Raw genomic sequence first — 26,005 nt, forward strand, 5'->3', positions numbered from 1 at the left:
AGTGTATGCCATCATCTTTTTCATTTTAGCCATCCTAATAGGTGTGTTGATTTTATTTCCCTAATGACTAATGGTGTTAAACTTTGTTTCATGTGCTTGTTGACTATTCATTTCTCTTCTTCAGAGAACTGTTTATTCAGACATTTGGGAAATTTGTCTTTTTATAGTTGAGTTGTAAGTGTTCTTTATATATTCTAGATATAAGTCGTTATCAAATATGTGAATTGCAAATATTTTCTTCCCTTTTTTCTCAAAACTTAATTGTGATAAATGCAAACGTTCCCCAAACACATTGGGAACCCATATACCCACCACCTAGATTCAACAATTTTTGATATTTTGCCATGTGCTTTTATTTTCTGTCCATTTGAAAGTAAGATATAGACATCATTATACTTCACTCCTGGAGACTTCAGCATACCTCTCCTAAAAATAAGGAATTTTGTTTTGTTTTGGCTGCACCTGTGACACATGGAAGTTCCCGGGCCAGGGATCAAACTGGTACCACTGCAGCCACCCAAGCCATAGCAATGACAGCACTGGATCCTTAACCCACTAAGCCACCAGGGAATTCCAATAAGGATATCTTCTTGCACTACCCCAATACATCTCCTTATTCCAATAAGGATATCTTCTTGCACTACCCCAATACAATAATAAAAACTAAATTTCAATACAAATTTTAATCTACATCACATTGCACAATTATTTCCAAAGTGATTTTATTCCAAATTAGAACCCACTCAAAGTCTGTGCATTACTTTGCTTTTATATCTCTTTTAATCAGAGAATAGTGCCCTCTTGTTTTTTTTTTTGGATATGTATTTTCTTGAGGAGAATAATACAGTTGTCTTGTAAAATGGCCTCATATCCTATATTTAACCAACTGCTTACTTATGGTATCATCTATTAATGTGATCCTCTTTTCATGAATTTCCTATAAGCTTGAAGTTGGTTCTAAAGGCTCCATCTGATTTTGGATAAATATTCTGGGCAAGAATAGTTCATAGGTGATACTGAGGCTCTTTCAGCTCCTTAGGTTGAGAAGGAGGAGGTTAGTAATTCTAGGTTTAAAATGGTGATGGTAAGGAGTTCCTGGCATGGCACAATGGGTTATTAATCTGACTGCAGCAGCTTGAGTTGCTGCAGAGCTTCTAATTAGATCCCTAGCTCGAAGTAGGTTAAAGGATCCAGTATTGGAGTTCCTGTCATGGTGCAGCACAAACGAATCCGACTAGGAACCATGAGGTTGTGGGTTTGATCCCTGGCCTCGCTCAGTGGGTTAAGGATCCAGCGTTGCAGTGAGTTGTGGTGTAGGTCGCAGAGGCGGCTTGGATCTGGCATTGCTATAGCTCTGGCATAGGCCTGAGGCAACAGCTCTGATTAGAGCCCTGGCCTGGGAACCTCCATATGCCGTGAGTGCAGCCCTAAAAAGGCAAAAGACAAAAGACGAAAAAAGAAAAAAAAAGGATCCAGTATTGATTTGCCACAGTTGTGACTAGAATTCAGTCCCTGGCCTGGGAACTTCCATATGCCATGGGTACAGCCATAAAAAATAGTCATGGTGGGAGTTCCCATTGTGGCACAGTGGAAACGAATCTGCCTAGGAACTATGAGGCTGTGGGTTCGATGCCTGGCCTTGCTCAAAGGGTCAAGGATCTGGCGTTGCCGTGAGCTGTGGTGTAAGTCGCAGACATGACTCAGATCTGGCATTTCTGTGGCTGTGCCATAGGCCAGTGGCTACAGCTCCAATTCGACCCCTAGCCTGGGAACCTACATATGCTGCGGGTGCGGCCCTAAAAAGACAAAAAGATAAAATGGACATGGTAAAATCTCTCCATTATAAAGGTGAATTTTCCATTCGCAATGAGCAAATATTCAGAAAATAATCTGCAGAGTACTATGCAAGTTACCAAAACAATTCACCTGAAATTTTTAGCATCTAGTCATATTATTTCCTATATCAATTATTTTATGTTGTGATAAAGATTGAGGATTTTCTATTTTTATCATTTTAATATATTTACTAGTTGATATTTTTCTGCAAGAAGGATTCTTCTTGCTTCTGAAACATGAGTGTAGTTATTAAACTCTTTCCATTCAACTACCAATTTTCAAAATAAGAAGTTCGTCTAGTAATTATTCCCAGTGGTGGTAAATGAGCTTTTCTCTCCCATCTCTTGTTTAGTTTCTACAGTTAATTTTATCTGTTATTATTTATAATAATTATAGTTTCAAAATTTCCCAAACTTAAACTTTTGCACTTCTCAAGTTTTATACTTTTGATGTGACCCTACTGATATTTGGATCCTCCTTTACCTCTGGCATGAGATATCTCAGATTGACTTTATATGCTTCTTGCCCCAGACTTGAAACCTGTCAGTCTATAAGAAGACCAAAGTTCCTCTTAGGAGGAATAATATGTAGAAACTAGTATTTTGACATTAGTTGTATTAGTTGTTCCAAATATATCCTTGCTTGTTGGCATTTTCATATGTGAATGAATATGTATGTGTGTGTGCATGTATATGTAATGAATACATATATTTAAAAAATATATTTTTTCATAGTCCAAGATTCAGCCTTATTACTTAATATATGACCAGTTTGTTTAGAACACTAAAATTGATTGTTACATACTTTAATTAAAAGTATAGCTTACAAATATTTAATATCACCTAGAAATCTTTTTTAAAGAATGGAAAAAGTATATACTATACAGTCCAATTACTTTTAAATATCATTATATCTCTACAAAGTCAATCTTGCTTCAAAATCTTCTGTTAAATATTCAATATTTTTGTTGATAATGGAAGAAGGAATAGGAGGCCCAATTACCTTTTAAACTCCAGATTGTTTAAGATAGCCCTTGGAGTTGCTGTACAATTCTTCAAGATTATTCATCACTTCTTCAGCAAGATGCATCTTTCCATATTATGGGTCTGGGAGACAGATGATATTGAGAGGAGGCCTGGTGCTCAGATGCTTTGGATTTCCTGGAGCTCCTGACCAATTTAGTGGTTTCATCAAATTTCTTTTAACACTTGAGCAACTTCAGTCAAAACTTTCACCTGGAGTTCTATACCTCTCTGCACCTGTGGTCTAGCTTGATTATTTGAGTCAAAATAAACTAGATTGAATTCTACAAACTCCATATCTGTTCCTATGTCAAGTGTTATTCTGGCCTTCATCTTTAGGTGATGGTGTCTCCAAGACCTGGAATGTACTAAAATGCCTCTTGTCGGAATATGTACTAAATTATCTGTCTAGCATATCAGTAATCTTAGCATGTGGCCAAAAATCATGGGTACTGAAATCCTTGGAAGATGAGTGATCCAACTCATAAATCAAATAAGTTACATCAAAATGATTCTTACCAATATTTGCAAATATGATGTCATAGTGCTCCAAGAAACTGAATATATCATTAAAGTATCACTTCATTCCTTTCATCTTCTTGCAGGTTATTCACTCTAGACTGAAATCTTTCAGTTATCATTCCCAGTCTTACAGAGTAGTAGCTGGGTTCCTCTACCACAGGATTCATAAAATGGAAAAGTCCCATTTTCTTTGCCCCATCTAGTTCTTTTCCTTCAAACTCTGTTAGGAAGATTTCTGGTCAGTTTTCATTCAGATTCAATAGTAGTGTATTCAATCTACTGCTTTTTTTCTAAATTATTACTTAAAAATTTATGTTCAAGCATATCTTTGTCCCTTTTTTTTTCTACAGCCACATCTGTAGCATATAGGAATTCCTGGGCTAAGGGTCAAATGGAGCTGCAGGTGCAGGCCTGTGCCACAGCCACAGCAACATGGGATCCAAGCCACGTCCGTGACCTACACCACATCTCATGGGAATGCTGGATCCTTAACCCACTGGGCAAGGCCAGGGATCGTACCTTCATCCTCATGGATACTAGTTGGGTTCGTTACCAACTGAGCCTTGACAAGAGCTCCTGTCCCTTTTAACTTAATTTGATTTAATTTAATTTAACCTAGTTGGTTTTGCTTACTGCAACTTTTGAAAACTTTGGCTTCAGTATCCTCATTATCTTCTGTCCTCCCTAGGATGTTCCTTTAAATTTCTGTTTTTGAGTTCTTTGCAAGTTTGCCATGGGTCCATGCTCTATTGTTCTTTGATTAAGAAATTTTATTTCCATCCACAGTAGCATCTTGCAACTTTGCATTAAGTGGTCGCAGGTTTTTTGCGAGTCAAGCATTAAGTAAACTCTAATTTGAAGGTAATCCTTTAGTTCTATGGTTACTGTTTCAGTTGTTTGTTTGTTTTGGCCAAGCCTGTGGAATGTGGAAATTCCTAGGTCAGGGATTGAACTCATGCCACTGCAGCGACCCAAGCTGCTGTAGTGACCATGCTGGATCCTTAACCCGCTGTGCCACAAGTGTGGTCACTGTTTTTTATCTTAAATTTAATGCTAAGATCCAGTGAGTATTTAATGATCATGGAGTAATTGGGAGCAAGAAAATCAGTCACAGGAAATGAATAGAAAGTATGGCCCTTTCCTTGTAATGCACTTGTCAGTTGATTTAAAGTTCCTAGAAGGGATTGTGTTCTCACTGCTCTGCTAAGGTGCTCTTGAGAGGTTTCTCAGGAACATCCATTCACATAGGAGCCTGACACAGAAGGTTTCTTTTTGCCTGCTGTCTACCTTTTTTCTCTACCCAATCTCCCACCACCATCCCATTCTCTTCTTCTGGAACTTCTTTCTTTCTTTTTTTTTCCTTTACTTGTCCAAGTGTGTGTCATGACCTCTTTTTTTTTTTTTTTTTAAATTATCAATTTCTCAGAAACTCTCCCACCTTGTGATCCAAGATAGAGGGGCATGTGTTTGAATCATGAACTCATGGTAATATTTCCTATTTAAATTTAATAATACAGTTTTTTCTCAACATCTTTGATTTTATTATTATATCTCTTTTCTCCTGCATTGTAACCAACCTTTCTAATTATATGAATCAAATTTTATCACATGCTTTATCCTATAATCTATAGAAATTTTTTCAAAATTGCAATACTATATTCTTACTACTACTAAGTCTGTTGAGTGAAGTACAAAGTTTATTTAATTCTTTTTGTCCCTATGCCATATCCCACTTGGGATGAAAAGACAGATTACTTTCTTTCCAAAATGACTTGGAGTAATTATTTCTCTGTATGGTTATTTGACCAACTTAATGTACAATTATGTTCTTTCATTTTGCTTTGTTTTGAATATAATGTTAGATTTACTTTTTAACTGTAATTGATTTGGGGAATGTATAAAAACTTTGCATAATTCAAAACTCAGAAATGTGTTAGAGTATCCTCAGTAAAATCTTGCTTTTAGCCTTATCTCTAACATGCTATCTTCCTAATTCTTGTAGGAAGAAAACATAAAAATGAACATTAAAATTTTTTTTTTTTTTTTCTTTTTAGGGCCATACTCGTGGCATATGGAGGTTCCCAGGCTAGGCTCTAATCGAAGCTGTAGCACCAGCCTACGCCACTGCGTGGCTGGATCCTTAACCCACTGAGCAAGGCCAGGGATCAAACCCAAAACCTCATGGTTCCTAGTCGGATTCGTTTCCACTGCACCATGATGGGAACTCCTAAAATTTTTGTTTATTCTTCTTGTATTTGCTCTCTTTCCCTTCAAAACTAGGCGAATAATATATTCTTATGTAGTCTTATTTATTCTTTCTTACACTAAACATGTGGTATTGTACACACTGATTTGCACTTTCAGCAAAAATTTAAAGCTTACTTTTTTCTTCTGAATTTCATTTTGAAAAAATTTACTAATATACAGAAACAAAATAGTTCCATGAATTGCAATGTGTTGTTTTTTGAAATGCCCGTGGCATGTGGAAGTTTCTGAGCCAGGGATCAAATCTGAGCCACAGCAGCAACCCAAGCCGCTGAGTGACAATTCCAGATCTTTAACCCATTGTGCTACAAGGGAACCTCTGCAGTGTGCTTTTTCACTCGGCTTCAACCTTTATCAGTAAATTGCCAATCTAGTTTTCCCTATCTGCTCATCCCCTCGTATTCTTTTCAAGCAAATCACATATGTATTATTTCATTTGTAAATATTTTAGCGTATTTCTCTAAAAGTGAAAGATTCCTTTTAAAAATATATAATCATAATATCATTACTCTACCTAAAAAGTCTTTCTTTCTTTCTTTCTTTTTTTTTTTTTCTTGGTTGGTCTAGGGATGGAACCAGCTCAACAGCAGTGACCTGAGCCACCTCAGTGACAACACTGGATCCTCAACCTACTGCATCACAAGGTATCTCTATTCATTTATTAATATGATTAAATATCCAGTCAATATTCAAATTTCTGATTACAGAGTTGCCTCTGTCTACTGCCTTGTTTGGATTCCCTATCACAAGGGCTCTCTAACTTGTAGTCCTTGATTTGGAAAATGCATCTCCATTTCACTAGTGTATTGATTCTTTTTCCAGCCACATAGATGCTGATAATGCCTCCTTCTCCTTGCCGAGGTCTGTTAGTTCCTCTATAGATAGAATCTAAGTTGGCTCCCGACTCTCTGGTGCATGGCTTCTGTTAGGTCCAGAGGAAACACCCCTGCACATTTTGCTCTGAAAATTCTGGGATTTTTAGGCTATCCAATGGCATATTTTCTCCTTTGGTGTTCCACTACCTTCTCAATCGTGTCTCTCTCCCACCTTAGATTCCTCAGTTTAGAGTCTGGTGTTAGTCCTCTGGGTGCCCCAAACTGCAGGGACATATAACAGGCTCACCAGGCTCACCAAGTGGTTTCTTGGAGCCCTCTCAGCAGAATACCAGTTCCTGCCTTTTATGTAAATGAGAAGGTTTAGGAATATATACACAAATTTTATTCTAAATTCCAGGTACTCACCTGTTTCACAACTATTCTTATTATCTGATGTCTCTTGTCTTAAAGTCTCAGCAGAAATTTTTATTTATTTATTTATTTGAACATACCTGTAGCATATGGAAGTTCCCGAGCCAGGGACAGCTGTGGCAATGCCAGATCCTTAATGCAGTGCACCACAATGGAGACTCCAGACATTTTTATCTTAACATCTACCTTACATGCTCAACCACCTAACTGGGCAAATTAGGCTTGAATTGAATACAATTATATGTTCGCTTTTCACTTCTGAACATCGAAATATCCAAATCTGAAGATCAATTAGTTTTACGTGCCCTTAAATTTTACCTTCTTCAATTTTATGGTGTGTGAATTCTATAAATTTGCAAAGATAACACTCAGTGCACATTAAAGCCCCTGTTAGATGGTTTTACATGTGTTTGTGGTATTCCAGCAAACTTTCCTCCTTCAGGTGAGCTCAGAGTCTGACTGCAGTTTGCTCAGAGGCATGGGAACTTCAGTTGTCCAATCATTTCAATTATTCCTCTCATTCATACATATTGAGTTTCTGATCTCAGTTTTTGTTTGTTTGTTTATAGTTGCACCTGCAGCATAAGGAATTTCCCAGGCTAGGGGTCAAATTGGAGCTGCACCTGGGGTCTATGCCACAGCCACAGCAACACTGTATCCGAACCACATCTGCGACCTATGCTGCAGCTTGTGGCAACAATGGATCCTTAACCCACCGAGCAAGGCCAGGAATCTAACCTTCATCCTCACAGAGACAATGTTGGGTCTTTAACTGCTGAGTCACAACAGGAACTCCTTGATCTCAGTTTGACAGAGTTTTCTGGTTGGGTAACAGGGGACCCTCATATTACATTTTCTTCCAACTAAATATAAATATTTTATTTGTATAACATCATGAACACTTTGTACAAAAATAGCTCACAAATGCATTAGCACTGCGAGTTCTAGATAATTGTGAGACCTCCATATTGACAGGCTAAGTCACTGGGTGTTTCAGCTTTACTTTCTTGTGGTATAAAGTTTATGGTTTCCACAGTGTATCATTGCGAGTGATTATTAGCAATAATAGCAGGTTTCTTTTCCATTCATAGACACACTACAATATTTGCATTTTCTATAATGAGAATTAGTGTTGCTTAGAAAATTTTTCGCCTTTGAGCAAAAGCTTTTAAGTGATTACCCATAGGCAAGAGATAACTGCGTAGAAAAAGAACTAGACCAGGACTCCAGAGACCTGGATTAAAGTTTAGAAATGCTTGAAAGAAACTAGGAAACTATGTTATTATCCTAATTTTTAATGTTATCTTTAATGGTTTTAAAATCTTTTTTCTGCGTAAGGATATTCTCTTTCAGAATATCTCAAAATAATGTCTAGTATTCTTTAGCATTAGTAATAATAGATAATCCCACAATTTATTTAAGCCATTAACAGTTTTCAAAGAACTTTCATAAATATGAAAACCTAGAAATGTCAAAATTTTGGGAAAGATACAGTGCTTATAAATCACAAAAACTTAGTCAAACACATTTTTTACTTAGAAAAATTTCACATAACAAAATACTAACATAAGAGATAGAAATTTTCCATAGCAATTGTGTTAATAACCATTGTTTATGGTTTGGTATACATTTCTCTGATATTTATTTTTCTAAACAATTACTTGTGGTGACTTTTTTCCTTTTTAAACAAATATAGAACTATATCATCCATGACGTTTTTTCACATATCAATAGCTCTTGAATAACCTCTTATGTTTACATTGTCTCATTTATTTCATCTTTTTTTTTTTTTTTTTTGTCTTCTAGGGCCACACCCATGGCATATGGAGGTTCCCAGGCTAGGGGTCTAATCAGAGCTGTAGCTGCTGGCTTACACCACAGCCATAGCAACACCAGATCCAAGCCACATCTGTGACCCACACCACAGCTCACGGCAACACCAGATTCTTAACCCGGCCAGGGATCAAGACCACAACCTCATAGTTCCTAGTTGGATTCATATCTGCTGCGCCACAACGGGAACTCCTATTTCATCTTTTAAATTGCTGTACAATATTCCATAGTTCATTCAGTGAATCGCTTATTGATAGATATTTAGATTGTTCTCAATGTTTTTCTAATACGATCAAAACTGCATAAATGTTCTCAAACACTTATCTTTGGAACTTCTGCAAATAAATCTGAAGGATAAATTTCTGTTTAGGACTGCTGTATCAAAGAATAAGAACATTTGCAAATTTAAAGGCATTCCCAAGTTATCTTCCGAAAAAAAAAGATTATGTATCAATTTCCACTCCTATCAACAATGCATTGTCAGAATTTTACAAACTTGTTATTTTCTTTTTCTCTTTTCCACACATGGAAAATGAGTGGGCTGGAGTACATGCACCTATATTTTTGCCTGATTATCTCCCACCATTGATGGAAAATTTGTAAGGTCAGGCACTATGGCTTGATCAACTTTAATTCCTTAGTGGATAGCATATTGCCTAGCACATGGTACATTATCAGTGAAAGAATTCAACTGTGTATGCCTCCAGATCTCCTATTTTATGGCTCAATGATGAAGATAAAGTTGATGATATAAAGTTGACGATATATCTTAGTATTCTTCCATGGATACCTAAATTTAAAATATCATGAATTGCTGGTAATGGGTGATTAGGATGTGTGTGTGTGTGTGTGTGTGTGTGTGTGTGTGTCTCTCTCTCTGTCTGTCTTTTGTTCTAATGAGGTAACTCTTGGTGGGTCCTGGATGGGGTCTGGATCACTGGAAAGATCAAGCCATGATTAGAAACTTGAACTCTTCATCCCTACTCCCCATTCTCCAGAGAAAGGAGAGGGGCTAGAAATAAAGTTAATGACTCATCATGCCTAGGTGATAATGCCTCCATAAAAATCTCTAAAGTATGGATTTGGAGAGCTTCTGGGTTAGTGACTACTTGGAGGTGCTGGGAGGGTAAGTAGCACACTAAGATAGAGCATGGAAGCCCGTGCCCCTTCCTATATGCCTTGCCTACATATCTCTTTCACCTGGGTGTTCATCTGTATTCTTTGTCATATCCTCTTATAATAAACCAGTAAACAGCAAGTGCACTGTTTTCCTTAGTTGTATGAGCTGCTCTAACAAATTAATTGAACCCTAGGTGAGGGTTTGGGAACTTCTGATTTATAACTGATAGGTCAGAAACACAAGTGACAATCTGGACTTGCTATTGGAATTGGGATGAGGGGGGCAGTCTTAGGGAGCTGAACTAAGTGATGGATCTGATGCTCTCTCCAGGTTGATAGTGCAAAGTTAAGTTAAATTATGGAATACCCAATTGTCACAGAACTGCTTTGTGTGGGAATAACTCCCACGCATTCAGTGACCAGAAGTGTTAGGAGTGACGTGTTCTGTGTGTGAAGTGTTCTGTGTCTCAGGAGACTAAATTTTTCCTACTTGGGATGGCTCTTAAATTCCTACAGCTCTTACACAGTCTCTTTCAATTGGAAACTAGTAAGTAGGCTGAAAATACTGTGACTTCTGGATTTTCATGTCTATTTTTCTCTCAGAATATCATGAGAATTTCTAAGAATTTATGGCAGAAATACAAGCCAGAAATTAGTGTATATTCTTTTAGCTGAGTGTGGTGAGAATTGCAAGGAGGGTGTAGTGTGTTGAAATTGCTAATGAAATAAGTAATCGTAAAAAACTTTGTGACTTGGAGAGACATAGAGTATTTTTTTCAACCTTCAGTGGCAATAGAAAATGTATGTATGACACTGGGATCAGGTAGATTTGGTCCTACCGGTTATTTTCTTTGAGTCAGAGTATATCTGTTTCCTCTTCTATAAAATGGTAATAATAATGTTACCTACATATGAGGATTATTAGAGATTATTATGAAAATCAACCATTTTTAATCCTTGAAGTCCCATTGTGGTCACCATTCCTCTGAGAAGCTATTATTGACTCTCTTCTCCTACAAGATAAGGTAAAATACCTTGAGTATTCCCACTTTATACCAAGACCCTCTGCTGTCACTGCATTTCTCATTGTATTGAAATTGCATTTACATATATTTGTAACTGCTAGTATACTGTGATATCCTTATAACCCTTATATCTTCAGTATTTAATAGAGTACCTGCTTATCAGAATGTGAGCTCAGTAAATGTTTATTGAGTGAATGAATGATATATTCCAACTTATTTCCCAGTACTTAAAACATAGATAACATTCAGTAATTTGTTCTTGACTTCTTTTGTAAATTTGTGTCTCCAAAGTTTTTTTTTTTTTTTTTTTTCTTTTCAGGGCCGCACTTGTGGCATATGGAGGTTCCCAGGATAGGGATCGAATCGGAGCTGCAGCTGCCTGCCTACGCCACATCCACAGCAACACCAGATCTGAGCCACGTCTGTGACCTACACCACAGCTCATGGCAAGGCCGGATCCTTAACCCACTGAGCAAGGCCGGGGATCGAACTCACAACCTCATGGTTACTAGTCAAATTCATTTACACTGCACCACAACAGGAACTCTAATGTCTCCAAAGTTTTATCAAGGAAAAGATTTATCTTTTGCTTATGATACTTTAACTACTAAAATGCAGTGTTAGGACTGTTTTGGGATCCTAAATTTTAGGTAATTAGATACACTGTGAGAGACATGGGTCATGGAAGGTTAAGATTTATCAAACTAGATTAATAACAGAATGAAAATTGCTTCAGACCTTTAGTCATAGCCTATGCACATACATCCAGAAAAAATTAATTATTTGACCCTTTGTCCATATTTTTTATAAATATATAACTTGGCAATGTCAATTTAGATCATCAAAACAATGTGTTGGAGACCTTTTTGCATATGTTTCAGCTGCCTTATTTCACTACGTTACAAACGATGTTAATTCTGTGCTTAATTATGCTTACCATAATATATATGCAGCCCAGTGTTTATCAGTTGGACATACAAAATGCTCTTGTTTCTTCCCATTTTTCTTCTGCTTATCATTTGTTGATTTTTGAAAGCAGCTGGAGTTGTTCCATCTGAATGGAAATAATTACAAGGCTGTACAAGAAATGCTTTCTCTCTAAGCCCTCTGATATCAGCTGTGGTCTTTGCTTTTTAAATATATAATGCGTGTTCTCATGCAAACTTTTAACCTGATCTTTCCAATCCTTTCAGATCAGAAGAAGTTTCTTAGATTAAGAAAAAAACTTCCCATTTGAATTTTCCAAAAGCAGGCATATTTCATCCATTGAAACAAAAACTTCCACTCTCTAACTTGACTACTATAGTCTGCTGGGTATGTGTTTATCCATGTTTACATAAAAGACCATCTGAATATAATGGCTGTGGCTTAGATTCTAATATTTTAAACTCTTACATGGGACTTAGGAGTTGTAAATTGGGTAGCTTTTGGATAGTACTTATTTAAAAAGGGTCCTTTCAGCTGGTTTGTATGTTAGAGGTTAATTTATTTAAAAAATGTTCTTTTAACTTTTTTTAGTGCAAGGTCAAAACTATAATTAGAACATAAGTGTAATTATTGAAAAATACTGTAGCTTATCCGATTTTCCCCACAAGTTCTACAATTGAAATTCATGAAAAATATTTTTGGTGGCTGTCAATACTTATTAAAAGTTAGCATAATTTCTGAGAGTAGTTCTATAAGGAAAACATGTCATTGTTAAACATATGAATTATGCTTTAATAATAATAGCCACGCTTATTAAGCAACTATTCTAGGTCAAGTGCTTTACATAAATTAAACATAATTATATCTTTTATTCCCCAGAAAAATCTCTTTAAAAAGACAAGGACCAGAAATTAAGGATTTCGTTCAAATTTGCTAAGTGGGAGAGGCAGGATAAGTAGCCATGTTTGCCTGTGCTAAATTCCTGCTCTGTTGATAATTGCTCATCTTCCTTTACCCATCCTGCCACCAGGGGGACCCGGTGCTAGAGCCAAATGAAGGCTCCAGCCAAGGGCCTACTCTGTTCTGAACAGTGCTGGCACCCTAAATCCTTGTTATCTTTCCTTCTCAGTAAACTTAACACATCCAGGAAAGAATTTTCTGGCTACTTTACTGCTTCCTTATAAGCCTCTCTTTTTGTTCTAGCAAATTGTAAATGCTAGAGGGACTTTTCCTTTAATGTAAGTTGCTCACGGTGGTAAGAGCAATTAAGTACCACAGTTCCTTTCTTCCTCCTACTCTCCTCCCTTCTGATCCTCTCTCCCTTTGCCAATACCATCTGCCTGGTATATATGTAGTTAAGTCACAACAAAAGGTAGGTATTATTTACTTTTCAGGTTCTGGGCTTCTTCCTGAAGGAATTTTTGGTAATAACAATAGTAATCACAGTTACTATTTATAACACACTGACTATGTACCAGAATCTCTTTCGATCACTCTAGAGGCATGTGCTCTGTTATTATGTCTGTCTTTATCACGCAAGGAAGAGGTGAGGCTCAGAGAACATATTACTTGTCTAAGATAACACTGATAACTGGTTGGCAGTGATAGTTCTGGAACTCAAGTTTTCTGATTTCTAGTCCTTTATTAATTCATGTTGTAGTTGTAGAAATGTACTGCTCAAATCTCCTTCGAGAGAATCTGCTGTCAGGAGCATAGTTGATGATAGACTTCAGTTGCCAAACCTTTTAAAGCCACCGTGGTGTTTATACCAAAAGCATACTTCCTTCCCCTGGGCCACCCCCAGACAATGGCTGAGCATGGTGGAGATAATAATTTTGGCTTATTCCAGAAATGGAAAAATAAGTTAATATTACCAGCTCTGTTAATTTAATTCACCTATGGGAGAAGAAATAAGGGAAATCATTTAATCATACCAATCAAGTACTGGAAATAAAATCCTCAATAAACTAGTAACTGTATGGGCACATTTTAAACTAACAGTTAACATCTGTAAGCCAGTATCATGTTTAATGAAAACACAATGAGAAAATTCCCATAATGTCAAGAACAAAGCCAGAGTGTCCATTGTCACTACTTTTTCTTTTTTTAATTGAAATATAGTTGATATAGAATAATATGTTAGGGGAACCTGGGAGAAGAGCTGGATTTGCAGAAGAGACAAGGTGCCAGTGTTGGGGAGGGGAGAGAAGAAGGGGTGGGCCCCCATAGAATACTCCCCACGCCACAGCAAGCTCACTGGCCCACTAGCTATCAGAAAGCTGTGCTTCCCAGTACATCTACCCTCCCCCTACCCTTCATGCACACGCTGGACCTGGGGCTGCCTGCCATCCTGGAGCGCTGGCCTCAGCAATTGCTGGAAGCCTACCACCGAAGGGGCTTTCCCTGCCCTGGCCTGCTTGCTCTCTGGAGGGGATACACCTCCACAGAGCAGCACCAAAAACACTGCCAGCCCCCGGGAAAAGGCCTGCAGCCTAGGAAAGCTAGAACAAGCTTGGCTGGGCTGTGAAAAATCTGCCTACATTCTCAGGCAGTCCTTCCGAGTTGGGCTGCCCTGGGGAAGAGCCTCTTGGGTTCTCAGCGGCCCAGCTAGCTGCTCCAGCCCTCAGGGGCTTCTGCACTTCTGCAGAACAGCTGCCCAGCACCGCCAGCCCCCTGCAAGAGCCCCTGCAGCCCAGAAAAGCTATAACAAGTGTGGCTGGGCCGTGAAAAATCTGCCTACATTCTCAGGCAGTCCTTCCTAGTTGGGCTGCCCTGGGGAAGAACCTCTTGGGTTCACAATGGCCCAGCTAGCTTCTCCAGCCCTTGGGGGGTGCTGCATTCCTGTGGAACAGCTGCCCAGCACCACCAGCCCCCTGCAAGAGCCCCACAGCCCAAAAACACCGAGCAAGCTCTGCCCAGCTGAGTGAAATCTGCTTCCATAGTGGTGCGGAGCTTCCAGTCCTATCTGTCCTCAGGAAGTCCTCCTTGCTTCAGAGAGACCCTGTCAGCCCTGCCCACCCTCTGGAAAAGCCATGCTGCCTCAAAGAAGACTGACCAACAATGCCAGCCCTTAGGAAACATTCCACAGCAGTGCCAAGGCAAATACTGACCGGCTACAGAGAGTATAACTCCACCAGGAAAAAGAAAACAACAAGTAAGATGAAGAAGCTGAGAAACCACCCCCAGTTAAACCAACAGGAGAACTCACCTAAAGCAGTCAACAATGAAACAGATCTCTGCAGTCTGACAGACCTGGAGTTCAAAAGAGAAATAGTGAAAATACTGAAGGAATTAGAGAGGATATGAACAGTAATGCAGACACCTTCAGAAAGGAATTAGAAAATATAAGGAGGAGCCAAGGAAAACTAGAAAATTCATTTGCAAAGATACAAACTGAACTAAGGGCAGTAAAAACCAGAATGAATAATACAGAAGAACAAATTAGTGATGTGGAAGATAGAATAATGGAAATCACCCAATCATGTCAGCAGACAGAAAGCCTAATGGAAAAACATGAAAACAATATAAGATACCTATGGGATAATATAAAGTGGGCCAATCTACACATAATAGGAATTCCAGAAGGAGTAGAAAAAGATAAGGGGATGGTAAATATATTTGAAGAAATTATCACTGGAAACTTCCCAAATCTAAAGGATACTGAGTTCAAGATACAAGAAGCACAGAGGGCCCCAAACAAGTTGAACCCAAATATACCCACACCAAGACACATTATAATAAAAATGGCAAAAGTTAGTGACAAAGAGAGGATCCTAAAGGCAGCATGAGAAAAGCAGAATGTTACCTACAAGGGAACCACCATAAGGTTATCAGCTGATTTCTCTACAGAAACACTACAGGCCAGGAGGGAATGGCAAGAGATATTTAGAGTGCTAAAAGGAAAAAAAAATGCAACCTAGAATACCCTATCCAGCAAGAATATCGTTTAAAATAGAAGGGGAAATAAAAATTTTTTTCCATCAAACAAAAGCTAAAAGAATACAGCAATACAAAACCCAGGCTAAAAGAAATATTGAAAGGGCTTCCCTAAACCAAAAAGAAAGGAAGGAAAGAAAGAGAGGAAAAAGAAAAAAAAAAAAAAAGAAGAGGAAGAACTAGGAAACTAGGATTGAGGAAACCACAATCAGAGAGCAGTCACTCAAATAAGCCAGCATACCGATTTAATCATGAACATGTTTCAAACAAAATAAAATTAAAAAGAAAAAGGAGTTCCCGTCGTGGCGCAGTGGTTAACGAATCTGACTAGGAACCATGAGGTTGCGGTTCGGTCCCTGCCCTTGCTCAGTGGGTTAACGATCCGGCGTTGCCGTGAGCTGTGGTGTAGGTTGCGGACGCGGCTCAGATCCCGCGTTGCTGTGGCTCTGGCGTAGGCTGGTGGCTACAGCTCCGATTGGACCCCTAGCCTGGGAACCTCCATATGCCATGGGAGCGGCCCAAGAAATAGCAACAACAACAACAACAACAACAAAAAAAAAAAAAAAAAAAAGAAAAAAGAGTCATCAAAATCATAAAATGTGGGCAAGGGAAGTAAGGAAATAAATAGGCCCCCTTTTCTGGTGTGTTTCTCTTCTTAATTTTAGTATAGTAATGAAGTGTTTGAACCTACAGAACCATCAGGCCAAAACACACAATTATAGGAAGGGGTTAGTATACTTAAAAAACAGGGCAACCACAAGCCAAAACCAAACATTGCATTCACATAAAATGAAAAAAAGAAACCCACTCAAACAGAAAATAATTGGAGACCATCCAACCAAAAAAAGAAAGGAAGAATGGAGAACCATAGAATAAACTGGAACACGAGGTTTAAAATGGCAATAAATAATCATCTATCAATTATCACCTTAAATGTCAATGGACTGAATGCTCTGATCAAAAGACACAGAGTGGCTGAGTGGATTAAAAGGCAAAAGCCTTCAATATACTGCCTACAAGAAACTCACCTTAGGACAAAGGATACAAATAGATAGAAAGTGAAAGGGTGGGAAAAAATATTTCATGCCAATAGACATGACAGGAAAGCAGGAGTTGCAATACTCATATCAGACAAAATAGACTTTAAAACAAAAGACATAAAGAAAGACAAAGAAGTACACTACGTAATGATTAAGGGATCCATCCAAGGAGAGGATGTTACTATCGTCAACATATATGCCCCAAACACAGAAGCACCCAGATACATGCAACAAATATTAACAGACATAAAGGGAGAAATTGATGGGAATACAATCATAGTAGGAGACTTTAATACCCAACTCACACCAATGGACAGATCCTCTAGACAGAAAACCAATAAAGCAACAGAGATCCTAAAGGAAACAATAGAAAAGTTAGACTTAATTGATATCTTCAGGACACTACATCCAAAAAAAGCAGAATACACATTCTTCTCAAATGCTCATGGAACATTCTCAAGAATCGACCACATATTGGGACACAAGCTAACCTCAACAAATTTAGGAGCATAGAAATTATCTCAAGTATCTTCTCTGACCACAACGCCATGAAATTAGAAATCAACCATGGGAAAAGAAATGAGAACCAACATACTACATGGAGATTAAACAACATGCTACTAAAAAACCAATGGGTCAATGAGGAAATCAAGAAGGAAATTAAAAAGTACCTTGAAACAAATGATAATGAAGACACAACCTCTCAAAATCTATGGGATGCTGCGAAAGCAGTGCTCAGAGGGAAATTTATAGCAATACAGGCCTTTCTCAAAAAAGAAGAAAGATCCCAAATTGACAACTTAACCCTCTACCTGAACGAATTAGAAAAAGAAGAACAAAACAGTCCTAAAGTCAGCAGAAGGAAGGAAATTATAAAGATCAAAGAAGAAATCAATGAAATCGAGATTCAAAAAACAATAGAGAAAATTAATAAAACCAAGAGCTGGTTCGTTGAAAAGGTAAACAAAATTGACAAACCCCTGGCTACACTCACTAAGAAGAGGAGAGAAAGAACTCAAATAAACAAAATTATAAATGAAAAAGGAGAAATCACAATGGATACTGCAGAAATACAAAAAACCATAAGAGAATACTATGAGCAACTATATGCCAACAAAGTTGACAATCTGGAAGAAAAGAACAATGTTCTAGAACCTTACAGCCTGCCAAAACTGAATCAATAAGAAACAGACCAACTGAACAGACCGATCACTAGAAATGAAATTGAAGAGGTCATAAAATCACTCCCTACAAATAAAAGTCCAGGACCAGATGGCTTCACAGGTGAATTCTATCAAACATATAAAGAGGATCTGGTGCCCATCCTCCTTAAACTTTTTCAAAAGGTTGAGGAAGAAGGAATACTCCCAAAGACATTCTATGAGGCCGCCATCACCCTCATTCCAAAACCAGACAGAGATACCACCAAAAAAGAAAACTATCGCCCAATATCATTGATGAATATAGATGCAAAAATTCTCAACAAAATCTTAGCCAACCGAATCCAACAACATACCAAAAAAATTATACACCATGACCAGGTTGGGTTCATCCCAGGTTCACAAGGATGGTTCAACGTACACAAATCAGACAACGTCATACACCACCTTAACAAAAGAAAAGTCAAAAATCATATGATTATCTTAATAGATGCAGAAAAAGCATTTGACAAAGTCCAACATCCATTCATGATCAAGATACTCGTCAAAGTGGGTATAGAGGGAACATTCCTTAAAATAATCAAATCCATTTATGACAAACCCACAACAAATATAATACTCAATGGAGAAAAACTGAAAGCCTTCTCACTCAAATCTGGAACAAGACAGGGATGCCCACTCTCAACACTGCTCTTCAACATAGTTTTGGAAGTCCTGGCCACAGAAATTAGACAAACAAAAGAAATAAAATGTATCCATATAGGAAGAGAATAGATAAAACTGTTGCTGTATGCAGATGACATGATACTATACATAGAAAACCCGAAGGATTCAACCCAAAAACTCCTTGAACTGATTAATAAATTCAGCAAAGTGGCAGGATATAAGATTAACATTCAGAAGTCAGTTGCATTTCTGTATACCAGCAATGAAATATTAGAAGAGGAATACAAAAATACAATACCTTTTAAAATTGCACCTCACAAAATCAAATACCTTGGAATACACCTGACCAAAGAGGTAAAGGACCTATATGCCGAGAACTATAAAACTTTAATCAAAGAAATTAAAGAAGATGTAAAGAAATGGAAGGATATTCCATGTTCATGGATTGGAAAAATCAACATTGTAAAAGTGGCCATACTACCCAAAGAAATCTACAGATTCAATGCAATCCCTATCAAATTACCCATGACATTTTTCACAGAACTAGAACAATCCAAACATTTATATGGAGCAACAAAAGACCCAGAGTCGCCAAAGCAATCCTGAGAAACAAAAACCAAGCTGGAGGCATAACTTTCCCAGACTTTAAGAAATATTACAAAGCCACAGTCATCAAAACAGTGTGGTATCTATCAAAACAGACAGCTATCAAAACAGACAGACAGACCAATGGAACAGAATAGAGAATCCGGATATTAACCCTGACACCTATGGTCAATTAATCTTTGACAAGGGAGGCAAGAACATAAAATGGGAAAAAGAAAGTCTATTCAGCAAGCATTGCTGGGAAACCTGGACAGCTGCATGCAAAGCAATGAAATTAGAACACACCCTCACACCATGCACAAAAATAAACTCCAAATGGCTGAAAGACTTACACCTAAGACAAGATACCATCAAACTCCTAGAAGAGAACATAGGCAAAACACTCTCTGACATCAACATTATGAATATTTTCTCAGGTCAGTCTCCCAAAGCAATAGAAATTAGAGCAAAAATAAACCCATGGGACCTCATCAAACTGAAAAGCTTTTGCACAGCAAAGGAAACCAAAAAGAAAACAAAAAGACAACTTACAGAATGGGAGAAAATAGTTTCAAATGATGCAACGGACAAGGGCTTAATCTCTAGCATATATAAACAACTTATACAACTCAACAGCAAAAAAGCCAATCAATCAATGAAAAAATGGGCAAAAGACCTAAATAGACATTTCTCCAAGGAAGATTTACAGATGGCCAGCAAACACATCAAAAAATGCTCAACATCGCTGATTATAAGAGAAATGCAAATCAAAACTACCACGAGATACCTCCTCATACCAGTCAGAACGGCCATCATTAATAAGTCCACAAATAACAAGTGCTGGAGGGGCTGTGGAGAAAAGGGAACCCTCCTGCACTGTTGGTGGGAATGTAAACTGGTACAGCCACTATGGAGAACAGTTTGGAGATACCTTAGAAACCTATACATAGAACTTCCATATGACCCCGCAATCCCACTCTTGGGCATCTATCCGGACAAAACTCTACTTAAAAGAGACACATGCACCCACATGTTCATTGCAGCACTATTCACAATAGCCAGGACATGGAAACAATCCAAATGTCCATCAACAGATGATTGGATTTGGAAGAAGTGGTATATATACACAATGGAATACTACTCAGCCATAAAAAAGGATGACATCATGCCATTTGCAGCAACATGGATGGAACTAGAGAATCTCATACTGAGTGAAATGAGTTAGAAAGACAAAGGCAAATACCATATGATATCACTTATAACTGGAATCTAAGTTACAGCACAAATGAACATCTCCTCAGAAAAGAAAATCATGGACTTGGGGATAGACTTGTGGCTGCCTGACGAGAGAGGGAGGGAGTGGGAGGGATCTGGAGCTTGGTGTTACCAGATACAATTTAGAATAGATTTACAAGGAGATCCTGCTGAGTAGCATTGAGAACTATGTTTAGATACTCATATTGCAACAGAACAAAAGGTGGGGAAAAAAATGTATACATGTAAGAGTAACTTGATCCCCATGCTGTACAGTGGGAAAAAAAAAAAAGAATAATGTTAGTTTCAGCTGTAGTGCATAGTTGTTGACATTTGCATAATTATGAAATGATCATCATGGTAAACCTAGTACCCACCTGTCCCCACACATTATTATGGTATTATCGATGATATTCTTTACGTTTTATTTTACATCTTTGTGGCTAATTTATTTTATAACTCGAAGTTTGTGCTTCTTAATCCTCGTTATTTATTTTGCCTCCCACCTCCCAGTAACCACCAGTTTGTTCTTAGTCTGTTTTTTTTTAATTATAGTTGATTTACAATATTGCGCCAGATTCTGCTGAACAGCAAAGTGACTCAGTCATTTATATATAGTTGTATATATATTCTTTTTCTCATATCGTCTCCCATCGTGTTCTATTCCAAGAGACTGGACACAGTTCCCTGTGCTATATAGTAGGACTCCATTGCCCATCCATTATGAATATAACAGTTTACATCTACTAACCCCAAACTCCCAGTCCATTCCACCCTCTCCCTTCTCCCACTTGTCAACCACAAGTCTGTTCTCTATGTCTCTGACTGACTCTGTTTGCATTTTGTTTTGTTTGTTTGTTTTGTTTTGTGTTTTATCTTCCACATAGAAATGAAATCAGATGGTAGATGTCTTTCTCTGTCTGACTTATTTCACTTAGCATAATACCCTTTAGATCCATTCATGTCACAAATGGCAAATTTCATTCTATGACTGAGTAATATTCCATTGCATATATGTACTACATCTTCTTTAGTCATCCATCTATTGATAGACATTTAGATTTCTTCCATAGGTTGCCTATCATAAATAATGCTATAATGACCAATAGGATGCAATATCTTTTCAAATTAGTGTTTGTTTTTTTTGGATAAATACCCAGAAGTGAAACTGCTGGATCATATGGCAGTTCTATTTTTAACTTTTCAAGGAAATTTCAAACTGTTTTCCACAGTGACTATACCAGTTTACGATCCCACAAACAAGGGTTCCCTTTTCTTCACATTCTCACCAACACTTGTTTCTTGTCTTTTTGAAGATTGCCATCCTGATAGGTGTGATGTGGTAGCTAACTGTGGTTTTGATTTGCATTTCCCTGATCATTAGTGATGTTGAGTGTTTTTTCATGTGTCTCTTGGCCATCTGTAGAAAAATATCTACTCAGGCCCTCTGCCCTTTTTTTTTTGTCTTTTTATGGCCGCACCCTTGGCATTTGTAGGTCCCCAGGCTTGGGGTCAAATTGGAGCTGTAGCTGCCAGCCACAGCCACAGCCACAGCAATTCAGGACTGAGACCATGTCTGTGACCTACACCACAGCTCATGGCAATGCTGGATCCTTAACCCATGGAGCAAGGCCAGGGATCGAACCTGCGTCCTCATGGTTACTAGTCAGATTCATTTCCTCTGAGCCACAAGGGGAACTCCTGCCCATATTTTTTATCAGGTTTTTGTTTTAGATATTTAATTGTGTGAGTTCTTTATATATTTTAGATATCAACCCCTTATTGGATATATCTGATATTGCAGATATCTTCTTTCATTCAACAGGCTGCCTTTTCATTTTGTTGCTAGTTTCCTTTGCTATGTAAAAGCTATGTAATCCCATTTGTTTATTTTTGCTTTTGTTCCTCATGCCTGGGGAGAAAAAATGTGGAATGTATCACAAATTTCTGTGTCTTCTTTGCACAGAGGCCATACTAATCTTTTCTGTATCAATTCAGTTTTAGTATATATGCTGCCTAAGGGAGCACTCACTACTACTTTTTTAACATGGTTCTGAAGGTACTTGCCAGTATAATTAGAGAGGAGAAAATGAGGCCTATATATTTGAAAAATGTAAAATTATCATTATTTGCAAATGTTATACTTGCTTACATGACTATACCAAAAAATCAACAAATTATAACAAATAATAGAAGAATTTATAAATGGCGGTACACAATAATAAATAGCAAACAACTTTCATAAATACAGACAATAACCAATTAGAAGGTATAATGGAAGAAAATATCACATTTACAATAGCAAAAAATTATATAAAATGTTTAACAAAAAATATGCAAAATCTGTACAAATAAGGAAAACTTAAATAGGAAGAGTCAGTATTAGAGCAGTATCAGCTCTTCCTAATGTAATAAACTTAACTCTATATCAATAAATGAGTGTTATTTATTTGTTCATTTTTTTTCTTGAACTGGAAAGTTTGATTCACATGGAAGAAAAAATAACATTCAAGACAATTCTAGACAAAGAAGAGTAACAAGTTACAGCCCCTCCTATATTTTAAAATATAGAGTTATAGCAATTGCATTAAATAACACATGGCTAGACATAAAGCCAAATGGCATAGACAAAAGAGTCTGTAAGTAGACCTAAATATGTATTGGATATTAGTGTATGACAAGCATAGCAAATTGGTGGATAATGATGAATTATTTAATAAATAGTATTGGGACAACTGAATAGTAATTTTTTATTTTTGGACTCTTACCTCATTACTTATCCACAAATTCCAAATATTTAAAAGATTTAAATATAAAAATAAAAAATGTATACTATAGAAATATTATGTATGCACACAGATTGTGTGTTTGTGTGCGGGTATAAAAAAAATCAAGGTTGGGAAGATATTTCTAGGGTTAATCCAAAAATAAGAAATCTTAAAAGATAGATTAATTTGACTACGTAAAATTAAAGTAAAATTATTTTGTCATTAAAATCCATAAACAAGGGCTCTTGGCTACTCTGCTGCTCATCTCTGTGTGGTTCATCATGTATGGCAAGATCATTGGCAACAAGTGGAAGGCTTACTGGGGCTGCTGCAGACCAGTACTCTAGGGGGATATTCTAGATGCTCTAGGTCTGAAGTGCAATTGCTACAGCTGCATTCTTCTGGTCCACATGGTCCAGATCCAGAAGCTACTTACCTGCACCCTGGGAGAAGTGACCATGTGGCAGGCAGTGTTTTGCCCACAAATTTCCCCTGAGGTGTGAGGAGCTAGAGACAATGCCTTCCTACAGCCTTGTCCCAGTATGTCTCCCTGTCTGAAAAGAACAATCCAGTAAATGTTTTTGAAGACCATAAATAAATAAATAATTTTAAAAATCCATAAGCAAGGGGAAAAACACAAATAACAGGAGTTCCCGCTGTGGTGCAATGGGATAGGCAGGGTCTCTGCAGCTCTATGTTACATGTTCTATCCCCAGCCTGGGTTAAAGGATCCAGTGGACTTGGAGTTGCCCACAGCAGGTCACAGCTGCAACATGCATCCTGATCCTAACATGCATGCTGCCCTGGGATCTCAGCATGCCCCAGATGGCCAAAAAAAGAAACAAAAATCAACAAACGACAAGCCAGGGGAAAATATTTTGTCTGTAACTCATGCCAGAGACCAAAGTATATGTTTCTCGGCATATATAAATAAATATGTGAGAAAAAGACCAATAATCCTATAAGAAATGGACCAAGGATAAAAATTGTTAGTATCAAGGGAAATATAAATGGATGAAAAAACATGAAAAGGTATTCACTTAATATATAATAGGAAAAAATTAATTAAAAAACTAAAACTACAATGAAGTACCATTTGCCCCTGTTAGTTTGGCAAAGATAAAAGAATTTCAGTAGCATACTTTATTGGAAGGGGTGTGAGAAAATAGGTAACCAATACACTACTATTAGGTATATAATTTTGTATAAACTCTACAAGGCCTATTAATCGAATATCTTGCCAAAATTACAAATGCATATATTCTTTGATCCTGCAATACTACTCTGGGAATTTTTCCATAGAGATACTTGCCATGTCTTAAATGACAAATATACAAGGATATTCATTACAGTGCTGTTTGAAATAACAAAAAGATTGGACGCAGCACTGGTTAAATAAGTTATGGAGGGGAAGGATCAAGATGGCAGAGAACCAAGACATGGCATTCAACTTCTCCCACAAACACATAAAAAAAATCTGCATATAGAATGATTCACACAGAACATCTACTGAACACTGGCAGAAGACCTTAAAATCTCAAAAGGGCCAAGGAACCCTTCACATAACTGGGTAGAACAAAAGGAAAAAAGAGAGAGAGGAAAGGAATTAGGATGGAACTAGCACTCCTGAGAGGGAGCTGTTAAAGAGGAAAGAAACCTACACCCTGGGAAGCCACCTAACCAACAGGGAGATCAGCTGAGATGAAGGGCCCCCAAAGTTTCAGGGAAAAGCGCAGCAGCTGGACTGAAGAAGGCAAAGCAGAGTGAGAGCTGCACAGGCCATCTGTACCACTGCTCCTGGACACAACAGTCTGAGACACTCAGGTGGGGACTGGGTGCTGAGACTCAGGCTCTGGAGAATAAGAAAAAATATAAGCAAAATGAATAAGCTCAGGAACCATTCCCAGTTAAAAGAACAGGTGAATTCACTTGAAGGAGCAAATAATGAAGCAGACCTCTGCAGTCTAACAGACATTGAGTTCAAAAAGGAGATAGTGAAAATCCTGAAGGAATTAAGAGTGAATATGGAGGAATTAAGAGCAGATATGAACATTAATGAAGATTACTTTAAAAAGGAACTAGAAAATATAAGGAGGAGCCAAGAAAACTTAGAAAATTCATTTGTGGAGAGACACAAGGTGACTTAAAGGCATTGAAGAGCAGAATGAATAATGCAGAGGAATGATTAGTGACTAGAAAGATAGAATAATGGAAATCACCCAATCAGGAAAACAGACACAAAACCCAATGAAAAAACATGAAAGCAATATAAGAGATCTATGGTACAATATAAAGCAGGCCAATCTACACATAATAGGAATTCCAGAAAAAGAAAGGGGATTGAAAATATATTTGACAAAATCATAGCTGAAAACTTTTCAAATCTAAAGGAAGCAGATATCAAGATACAGGAAGCACAGAGGGTCCCAAACAAGTTTAATACAAACAGCCCACACCAAGACATATAATAAAAATGGGAAAAGTTAAAGAGAGAATACTAGAGGCAGCAAGAGAAAAACAATGCATTAATTGTATGGGTACCCCCATAAGGCTATCAGTATCTCTACAGAAACACTACAGGCCAGAAGAGAGTGGCAAGATACATTCAAAGCCTAAGAGGGAAAAATTTGCAGCCTGGAATACTCTACCTAGCAAGAATTCATTTAAAATAGAGGGGGAAATAAAGGATTTCTCCAACAAACAAAAGCTGAAAAGAGTACAGCAATACTAAACCCATTCTAAAAGAAATACTGAAATGTCTCCTCTAAATAAAAAAGAAGTAAGAAGAAATAGGATGGAG

General features: G+C 37.6%; 1 protein-coding gene and 1 non-coding gene across 21 annotated transcripts in view; one reads left to right on the forward strand and one right to left on the reverse strand.

Moving 5' to 3' along the window:
* MORC1 (MORC family CW-type zinc finger 1) overlaps window positions 1–26,005 on the forward strand; it is a 353,564-nt gene that overhangs the window by 54,072 nt on the left and 273,487 nt on the right. For all 20 annotated transcript variants that reach the window (XM_084991381.1, XM_084991382.1, XM_084991383.1 and 17 more), the window contains exon 2: window positions 6,213–6,289. The gene's annotated coding sequence lies outside the window, so the exon portion shown is untranslated. The remainder of the gene's footprint in view (window positions 1–6,212; window positions 6,290–26,005) is intronic.
* Window positions 22,359–22,465, reverse strand: LOC146397743 (U6 spliceosomal RNA). The gene has a single exon (XR_014825334.1). It is a non-coding gene; the product is annotated as a U6 spliceosomal RNA (small nuclear RNA).

The sequence above is a fragment of the Sus scrofa genome, chromosome 13 (assembly GCF_054392235.1).
Source record: "Sus scrofa isolate SSC_HxYL_T2T_F1_AM1 chromosome 13, Sscrofa_HxYL_maternal_Yorkshire_Landrace_v2.0, whole genome shotgun sequence".
NCBI classification, from domain to species: Eukaryota; Metazoa; Chordata; class Mammalia; order Artiodactyla; family Suidae; genus Sus; species Sus scrofa.